Here is an 8,799-nt window from a genome sequence, read left to right on the forward strand (position 1 = left end):
GTGGCAAACGAATCTGCTCCAGTCCGGAATCCCTGAGCCATTACACCAACAACCTGAAAACAGCTTTCGCATCCCGCAACTACCCTCCCGACCTAGTACAGAAGCCAATAACCAGAGCCACTTCCTCATCCTTTCAAACCCAGAACCTCCCACAGAAGAACCCCAAAAGTGCCCCACTTGTGACGGGATACTTTCCGGGACTGGATCAGACTCTGAATGTGGCTCTCCAGCAGGGATACGACTTCCTCAAATCCTGCCCTGAACTGAGATCCATCCTTCATGAAATTCTCCCCACTCCACCAAGAGTGTCTTTCCGCCGTCCACCTAACCTCCGTAACCTCTTAGTTCGTCCCTATGAAATCCCCAAACCACCTTCCCTACCCTCTGGCTCCTACCCTTGTAACCGCCCCCGGTGTAAAACCTGCCCCATGCACCCTCCCACCACCACCTACTCCAGTCCTGTAACCCAGAAGGTACACAATCAGAGGCAGAGCCACGTGTGAAAGCACCCATGTGATTTACCAACTGACCTGCCTACACTGTGAAGCTTTCTATGTGGGAATGACCAGCAACAAACTGTCCATTCGCATGAATGGATACAGGCAGACAGTGTTTGTTGGTAATGAGGATCACCCTGTGGCTAAACATGCTTTGGTGCACGGCCAGCACATCTTGGCACAGTGTTACACCGTCCGGGTTATCTGGATACTTCCCACTAACACCAAGCTGTCAGAACTCCGGAGATGGGAACTTGCCCTTCAGTATATCCTCTCTTCTCGTTATCCGCCAGGCCTCAACCTCCGCTAATTTCGAGTTGCCGCCACTCATACCTCACCTGTCTTTCAACAACAGCTTTGCCTCTTTACTTCCGCCTCGACTGACATCTCTGCCCAAACTCTTTGCCTTTACAAATGTCTGCTTTTGTGTGTGTGTGTGTGTGTGTGTGTGTGTGTGTGTGTGTGTGTGTGCGTGTGTGTGTGCGAGTGTATAGCTGTCCTTTTTTCCCCCTAAGGTAAGTCTTTCCGCTCCCAGAATTGGAATGACTCCTTACCCTCTCCCTTAACCCACATCCTTTCGTCTTTCCCTCTCCTTCCCTCTTTCCTGATGAAGAAACCGTTTGTTACGAAAGCTTGAATTTTGTGTGTATGTTTGTGTTTGTTTGTGTGTCTATCGACCTGCCAGCGCTTTTGTTTGGTAAGTCTCATCATCTTTGTTTTTAGATACATCTAAATAGAGAGGTGCACATGTACAATACTAGGAGGGACGATGATTATCACCTGGAAAGAAATAGTACAAAAAGTGCAGACAAGAGCCCCTGTTACATAGGGATCAGATTTTATAACAAACTTCCAAAAAAATTAAAAAGCTTAAGTGGAAGCCACCTTGAAATTGCCTTGAAGGAGTTCCTCAGCAATAAGTGTTTTTATAGTGTTAAGGAATTCCTCTTAGAGGAGTAGAATACTTTCATTTGTATAAATAGTATTTACATGTAAAAAAATAGCAACATAATTTTTTATCTGTTAGACCTATTGTATATAATTGTTTTTCACAATGTTATGAGGGGAAATGATCAATATGTAAACTATTCAAAACAAATCCTTGTATTTGTCCATGGAAAATCTTGGAAATTTAAGAACAACAAAATAAAGTAAGTCACATATACAGACATTTACGCACTTACTCAAATTGTAACTTCTGCTGTAACTGTAAATTGTAAATAGTTATATATGCAGGGTGTTACAAAAAGGTACAGCCAAACTTTCAGGAAACACTCCTCACACACAAAGAAAGAAAATATGTTATGTGGACATGTGTCCGGAAACGCTTACTTTCCATGTTAGAGCTCATTTTATTACTTCTCTTCAAATCACATTAAATCATGGAATGGAAACACACAGCAACAGAATATACCAGCATGACTTCAAACACTTTGTTACAGGAAATGTTCAAAATGTCCTCCGTTAGCGAGGATACATACATCCACCCACCGTCTCATGGAATCCCTGATGCGCTGATGCAGCCCTGGAGATATTGTATCACAGTCGTCCACAATATGAGCACGAAGAGTCTCTACATTTGGTACCTGGGTTGCGTAGACGAGAGCTTTCAAATGCCCCCATAAATGAAAGTCAAGAGGGTTGAGGTCAGGAGAGCGTGGAGGCCACGGAATTGGTCTGCCTCTACCAATCCATCCGTCACCGAATCTGTTGTTGAGAAGCGTACGAACACTTCAACTGAAATGTGTAGGAGCTCCATCGTGCAGGAACCACATGTTGTGTCGTACTTGTAAAGGCACATATTCTAGCAGCACAGGTAGAGTATTCCATATGAAATCATAATAACATGCTCCATTGAGCATAGGTGGAAGAACATGGGGCCCAATCAAGACATCACCAACAATGCCTGCCCAAATGTTCACAGAAAATCTGTGTTGATGACGTGATTGCACAATTACGTGCAGATTCTCGTCAGACCACACATGTTGATTGTGAAAATTTACAATTTGAACACGGAATGAAGCCTCATCCGTAAAGAGAACATTTGCACTGAAATGAGGATTGACACATTGTTACATGAACCATTCGCAGAAGTGTACCCATGGAGGCCAATCAACTGCTGATAGTGCCTGCACACACTGTACATGGTACGGAAACAACTGGTTCTCCCGCAGCGCTCTCCATACAGTGACGTGGTCAACCTTGCCTTGTACAGCAGCAACTTCTCTGACGCTGACATTAGGGTTATTGTCAACTGCACGAAGAATTGCCTCGTCCATTGCAGGTGTCCTCATCGTTCTAGGTCTTCCTCAGTCATGAGTCATAAGCTGGAATATTCCGTGCTCCCTAAGACACCGATCAATTGCTTCAAACGTCTTCCTGTCGGGACACCTTCGTTCTGGAAATCTGTCTCGATACAAATGTACCGTGCCACGGCTATTGCCCCGTGCTAATCCATACATCAAATGGGCGTCTGCCAACTTCGCATTTGTAAACACTGCACTGACTGCAAAACCACATTCGTGATGAACACTAACCTGTTGATGCTACGTACTGATGTGCTTGATGCTAGTACTGTAGAGCAATGAGTCGCATGTCAACACAAGCACTGAAGTCAACATTAACCTTCCTTCAATTGGGCCAACTGGCAGTGAATTGAGGAAGTACAGTACATACTGACGAAACTAAAATGAGCTCTAACATGGAAATTAAGTGTTTCCAGACACATGTCCACATAACATCTTTTCTTTTTTTGTGTGTGAGGAATGTTTCCTGAAAATTTGGTTGTACCTTTTTGTAACACCCAGTAACGACACAACAGATGTTGGTCTAAACAATGAAAAAAGGCTGAATGAATATACATAAATTATACCCAGCTTAGGCATTATTCTGCACTGGTATGGCATGTTTACCATGCTATTGTGAGAATGGAAGTTAACCAGGAAAAGTGTAAAGTTAGTTCGCCTCCTCGTGGTGCACCCTGGGTAATGCTAAATGAACTAACACAACTGGCGGCAGACCGAACAAAGAATTCCTGCCTCACATCACAGTGAACAGAACGACAGACAAAGCGCTATGCAAGATACTTACAACGGTCCTTTTAGGGACCAACTGACAAAGGATCTCAGACCATGCATCCGAATCTGCCATTTGAACATTGAGGGCATAAGCAGAGCAAAATGTCAAGTATTGCAGAGAATTTTACACAATAACGACATTGACCTGGTAGCCATACAGGAAACTCATGCTGAAAATAGAGCCCAACTTGAAGCTAGAGGAAGGATTTTGGGATATGATCTACTTGGAGCCACGTATGACAGACACTATGGCGTTGCGACATATGTGCGTGGGGACATAGAGGACGCCTTTCCAGTTGAAGCCTCCATTGCAAATGATATCCAAGAAGTTGTCATCAAAATAGGAGAAGTTGCAGTAACTAACATCTATAAACCTCCTGCTACTACATGGCCAGCTGAAGTGATAAAGATCCACCCACACCCAAGCGTATACGTTGGGGACTATAATAGTCACCACGAAATGTGTAAATATAGTACGAATGATAGCAATGGAGACATGCTGGTCGATTGGACCGAGGAACAAAATACATATCTGGTCTTTGATGCCAAGGACCGAGGGACATTCAGATCAGCCGCATGGAACTGCGACTATAACCCGGATCTGTGCTTTGTTTTGAGGGATACAAACGATAAACCACTGACAGCCTCTAGAAGGGTCCTGACAGACTTCCCTCATAGCCAGCACTGCCCTGTGCTTATTAATATCGGTATATCCATCCCGATGATAAGGTCTTACCCTCGACCAAGGTGGAATTTTACAAAAGCTGACTGGACAAAATTCTCTGTACAACTTGATTATACCTTGAGCTGGATCCCTCCAACCAGCAGGAGCTATGAGAGGTTTGTGGGAGCGGTCATTAGCTCTGCAAAAACAGCAATCCCAAGAGGGTACCACAAAAAATACATTCCCGGTTGGACAGGGATATGCGATGACCTGTACACGGAGTTCCTCAAGAATGGGGACCGGGAAATAGCGGATGAACTATTACATAACATAAGTACAGTAGGAAAGAAACAATTACCGCTGTTCTTTATTGCGAAAAAGCGGTTAGTGAGAATGATACAAACACCTTTCCTTGCTATCGCCTGAAATAGGAGGCTTATTGCTTGTTTGGTTTAATTAATTAATAGAATATGAAGCAGTTGGTATAAAGAATGCTTTTTCCAAACTTTCTATAAAAGAAAGCCTGCTATCAAGACATTGTTTTTGTTCAATTACATTATTTATGACTGAACATTTCTAAAACTGAAGATACTCGTCCATGCTCTGCACTGCAGTCAAGCTCTGGCAACGTTGTTCTCTGTTCATTGGCTGACGGTGTTTTGTGATGTCAGATGCGCAAAACGAACTTAAACTCGGTCGCCGTCGTAAATGACGCGCACTATAGTCACTACTGTCCTCACCCATCCGGCCCCTTCCCTGGACTGATGACTTCAGATGTTGAGTCCCATACTGCTCAGAGCCATTTGAGCCCCTTCCAGCACTACATAGTCATCGATCCTCCACCACATTGCAACACTTCACCGTCCACCACACCCAACACATTATCCCTCCCCCTCCCCACTCCAGCCACCCAGTCGCCACTCCCATCACGCACTGGTGCTGCTTCTCACAGCGTTGTTTCAGTTACCTGAGACTGCAGTCACGTGTGTGTGAGTTGCGTTTGCACGAGAGTGTCTTTGTGCGTACGTGTGTCTAGTGTTGACGAACGCCTTAATGGCTGAAAGCTTTAATTGTGAGAGTCTTTTTGTTGTGCCTGTCTGCGACTCAGCATCTCCACTGTATTGTGACTAGCAACTTTCCTTCTCATAATTGTTACACTCCATCCTGGATTTTCCATTGTTTAATTCTCTGTAATGGTTATTTAACACAAACTTTGGTTACAAACAATATTTGTAGTTACATGTCTAGGAGCTACGATGAATAAATTCTTGGGTGTGCCCACCCTTGAGCAAATGATGTGAGGTTATCCACAATAAAAACATGATGACGTCAGATCAACTCCACAGTATTTAATAAAGTGTCCCTGTGACTTATTAACTGTAATGGCCAATGCAGGTCTCACAGGAAACTGAAGTCTCTTGAAGTGGAAGAGGAGATCGGTCAGAGTAAGGCGTCTCTCTTGAACTATTCTTCATACAACGATATATTTGTGTGGGTACATTCAGCAGCATATGTAGGTACTATCTGTGAAATTTATTGCAAATTAGCTAGCAGCATGGAAGAAGAAAATTTAATGTCATGCACAGTGTGGCAGTTTTTCACATGTCTTAATATTTATGACATCATATCTCTTGAACTATGGTATGCACTTGGTTCTTACCCTAACAGTGATTGTTGCCTGACAGTGAGGGATATGTGTAAAAAGTTTAGTTGAAATCATTTGACTGGTTTAGGAGGATGTATGGAACATACGTACATCCATTCTTATAATATGTATGGATTTGTGCAGGGATTGTCTCACAATGATACAGAATTGGTCATCATAATATAACAAAATAAGATAGTTCTAATATAGTTAACCACAGATCTTACAAGGATGTTTTATAAGAATCGGACAGATTCTCAACCAAAGCCTTGTTAAAGGAACCTTGCTGACATTTGCCTGAAATGATGTGGGAATATCACAGATAACTAAATGAAGATGGCTGGATAGGGTGAACATCCTGCTGGATATGAGGTCAGCACCTTAACAACTGCACTGGCTCATTCAGTTGGCTCTTGCCGTATAACATTATTTTGATTATAAGAAATTTGCACCAAATATCTTATGACATAAAACACAGTTTTGCACTGCATCACCGCACAGACTAGGGTTGCCTGCTGGTGACTCCAGGACGGACCACAAACAAGCATGTCTCTGTATCCTCCCTTCAATCTGCCTGCAAAATTCAGTCAGCATCCCCCCCCCCAATGAGTGAGATGTTGAGATCAGAAGAATGACAAGAAATTGTTATTGTGTGCTATGACTCTAGGCACATTTGCTTCCAAAATCCTTATATACTGATCACGTCTTGCTATGTGACGGTGTGTTGTACTGTCCCCTACCAGTATTGACCCCTAGCCTGAGTTCTCTAAGTAATCTTTAGTTGTGTAGTATACGTTTCTTACCAAGTATATTTTAGCTGTCTTTTTAATAGCTGTATGTCAATAATCTTTTTCATCTCTTTGGGCAATTTATTACACTATTTCATTCCCTGGTGGAAAATGCTATTTCATGGTTTTTTTCTGTTTTTCCTTGTTAACTGCAAGTTCAAACAGGCTCTTGTTTCATGATGATGGATAGAATTATTAGTGAACTAGTCAGTAATGTTTCCCCAATGTGCAAAACTGATTTGTAGGTGTACTCATTGGGCCTTTAAGAATACCAAGTTTTTAAATAGTTCTTTGCCAATTACTATACCTTTAAAAATAATTACAGCCAGGTTTTTGCATGATGCTGATTACAGGTGTGATCCATTGATGTAGTCATCCTGTGTTTTGTGATGTGTCAAATTTTACATTTGGGAATATTTAAAACAAATTGCCAATTTTTGCACTACTTTGAAATTTACCAAATCTGACTAGATATCTCTCAGCCATAGATATCTCTCAGTATAGAACCAAGATTAAGGAAGAGCCGAGGGTATTCTGGAAGGAAGAGCAAAAACGTCTTATAGAATCAGCGAGACAGAGACCTTACAAGGCTCTTCAGCCAAAGCAACAAAAATTCCCAGAGAACATCCCAATGGAAGTGTGGGAAAGACATTTAAGCTCAATACTTCAGGCTAATGACACACGCCTGCTGGCAAGAAGCCCCACAGCGATTCCAGCCCCTGCGCAGGACACTGAATTTTTCACAGAAGAAGAAATAATCCACACAATTATGAGCACAAAGAACAATAAAGCATGTGGCCCAGACAACATTATGACAAGCACCTAAAAACTATGCTCCCTGCACTAGTGATTCCACTCATAGCCCTCCTCAATGAGTGTCTGAAATGAGAAGTTGTACTGGAGCAGTGGAAACATTCAAAGGTGATAATGCTATACAAGGGAAAAGGTAACACGGCTGACCCAAATGCGTACAGGGGCATTGCACTAGAGAACACCCTATTCAAGATCTTTACAACACTACTGTGCAAGTGTCTTAGATATATCATTGATGAGAAACTCCCCGATTCACAGTTTGGTTTCAGATGTGGGAGATCAACGACACAAGCTCTGCACTGTCTCCAAACCGATATAGAAATGGCCTTAGCGAACTGAGTGGGAAAGCTTCATGCAATTTTCATAGACTACACCAAGGCGTTTGACACAATCTCCATCTACATCTACATGGATACTCTGCAAATCACATTTAAGTGCCTGGCAGATGGTTCATTGAACCATCTTCGTAATTCTGTATTATTACAATCTCATATAGCACATGGAAAGAACGAACACCTATATCTTTGCGTACAAGCTCTGATTTGCCTTCTTTTATCATAGTGATTGTTTCTCCCTATGTAGGTTGGTGTCAATAAAATATTTTCACATTCAGAGGAGAAACTTGGTGATTGGAAATTTGTGAGAAGATTCTACCGCAAAGAAAAACGCCTTTCTTTCAATGATGTCCATCCCGAATCCTGTATCATTTCACCGACACTCTCTCCCATATTTGGCGATAATACAAAATGTGCTGCCCTTCTTTGAACTTTTTCAATGTACTCCATCATTCCTATCTGGTAAGGATCCCATACCTTACTGCAGTATTCTAAAAGAGGACAGACAAGTGTAGTGTAGGCAGTCTCCTTAGTAGATCTGTTACATTTTCTGTGTTCTGTCAATAAAACGCAGTCTTTGGTTTGCCTTCCCAACAACATTTTCTTTGTGTTCCTTCCAATTCAAGTTCTTGATAATTGTAATTCCTAGGTATTTAGTTGAATTTGCAGCCATTGTATTTGACTGATTTATCATGTAACCAAAGTTTAATGGATTCCTTTTAGCACTTATGTCGACAACCTGACGTTTTTTTGTTATTTAGGGTTACTGCAAATTTTTGCACCATTCTGATATCTTTTCTAAATTGTTTTGCAGTTTGTCTTGATCTTCTGATGACTTTATTAGTTGATAAATGACAGCGTCATCTGCAAACAACCTAAGATGGCTGCTCAGATTGTCTCCCAAATCATTTAGATAGATAAGGAACAGCAAAGGGCCTATAACACTACCTTGGGGAAAGCCAGAAATCACCTTTGTTTTA

Source organism: Schistocerca piceifrons, chromosome 11, assembly GCF_021461385.2.
Source record: "Schistocerca piceifrons isolate TAMUIC-IGC-003096 chromosome 11, iqSchPice1.1, whole genome shotgun sequence".
Lineage (NCBI taxonomy): Eukaryota > Metazoa > Arthropoda > Insecta > Orthoptera > Acrididae > Schistocerca > Schistocerca piceifrons.